This window comes from Ruditapes philippinarum, unplaced genomic scaffold (genome assembly GCF_026571515.1).
Source record: "Ruditapes philippinarum isolate M1 unplaced genomic scaffold, ASM2657151v2 ctg3494_1_1_1_1, whole genome shotgun sequence".
NCBI lineage: Eukaryota > Metazoa > Mollusca > Bivalvia > Venerida > Veneridae > Ruditapes > Ruditapes philippinarum.
Window position 1 is genome coordinate 29,715 of NW_026859406.1, and position 1,974 is coordinate 31,688.

The 1,974-nt window shown below is 29.6% G+C and overlaps 1 long non-coding RNA gene across 1 annotated transcript; it reads right to left on the bottom strand.

The window, feature by feature from the left end:
• Positions 1-981: 981 nt before the first annotated feature.
• Positions 982-1,748, bottom strand: LOC132756375 (uncharacterized). Its single transcript, XR_009629322.1, has 2 exons — positions 1,347-1,748; positions 982-1,093 (listed from the first exon to the last, which is right to left on the bottom strand). It is a non-coding gene; the product is annotated as an uncharacterized LOC132756375 (long non-coding RNA).
• Positions 1,749-1,974: the final 226 nt, after the last annotated feature.

Genomic DNA, 1,974 nt, shown 5'->3' on the forward strand with positions numbered 1-1,974 from the left:
TTTTAAAATCAATTGAACACAAAGCTCAATAAAGAAAGGGGCCTAAATTGCTTGGAACAGTTGTTCACTACAATATTTAACCATATGATCTTCAAACATTTATATGTTTGATGTTACATATTATCCTGACAATGAGTTTACAAGAGCGTATGAAAAGGAAAAAGTTATTACTGGATACCTTAAGCCCACCTAAATAGACTTGCTGTCTATTCAGATAATTTGTTTCACAAATCTTTTTCATATTTTTTTCAAACCTTGAAATCATTTCACCCACGCTGTTTGTTTGTTTATGAAACCAAACGGGCATATTCTCATAGGTAAACAATTAACTGTTCTTTAATTCTATAAAATTGAAGAGTGCTTTTTCATTTTTGTTTTATTCTATAAAATCCAAAGTTCATACTTTACATGTTTTTGAAATATTTCTCTGTCTTCAAACATTTTGCAAATTTTGGTTATTTATGTTTAATATAGGGGTCATTTTTTGTTTGTACATTTCTTAACCACAATTATTATACGAATTCCATGTTATGTTTCTGTATCATTTACTTTTTACACTGCGGCTTGATTTAGTGGCTCGTAACTATATAGAATATTACGTCAAATCACCTACATTTTGAATTCTAATTGCAAAACGACCCTTCTTTGCAACTTAAGATTAACAAAAACAGGATGCTTGTTAAAGTGCATCGTTATTCATTTTATTTTCGTCGTATAATCAGACCAAATAGACTTCTCTTGATTAATTTAATACTTATGAGTTTCTGCAGAGTTTGCAACATTATCCTGATTAATAATGTTACTATATCACCATTCAAATCAAATCACCATGAAATACGTTTAAAACAGTGTTATAATTGTAAAGACTAATCTTTTGATAGCACAAGTCTTGTGGCAAAAATAATAAAATAAATACATGTTACAGGGGGGGGGGGGGTTTCTTGTGTGAGATGGATACGGGCAGATAAACAACTAAAAAGGTTTCAGCTTCATCTTGGTTTATACAGTTTTTCTTTTATACATAGAATTCGACGTATGATATAGTTCTCTCAATTCTTCATAACCAAGCTAATACTTGTCAATAAAAAACGTCCTGAAACCAAGAAGAATTTATTAATAAAAAGCATCAACTCATTACGAAAATAATTATTAATACAGCATTACAACATTTCTCATTTTCAACATTTCACACAATGGTTCAAACAATATTAATGGTTCAAACAATATCAATGGTTCGAACAATATCAATAGATAGCTGAAACAGCATCTTATCAACTTATTAATTCTAAACAAGTATTTAACAAAGTTTAGTTTAATAAATAATAATAATTCAAGTCAACACTTACAAAGGATAAGCTCCTAACGACATATGACATTATAATCTTGGCAAGTGCGTCTCTCTCTCATTCCTATATGGTGAAAAATAAAAGTGTTCAGACAGAGTATAAAGTAGTTATTTTAACAGCCCGAATATCGTTGTAAATAATCTCAATACAATTGAAATAATAACATATAACGCGAGACTAAATACTCAATGATAGAAATAAACCAAAATCAAACTAAATACATTTCACTATTTAGAAGGATGGCTAGATATAAATACAAAATTCCTATCTATCATAGATCTATCTGACAGCCTAACCGGAAAGAGAATGAAGCGCTAAGTAAGATCAGCAGTTTATATATATTTTTTGTGATATGGTAGAACACCACCAAATAATCGAAATACACCACTAAATTTCCGCACCGCTACATACATAATAAAATAAAACATTATTTGTTATTGTCATTGAGTACATGAACATTCAAATTTTCAAAATACGTGTCCGTTTCGTCTATGTCCATTAGTCGGTATGTTTAAATTCCTCTTTCAATGCAAACAAGATCCTCCAGAACATTTTATAATTGAATAGGGCTGAATTGACGAAATTGCAATGATCTCTTGCTAAAAGCATTTTAAAAATATGACACGTA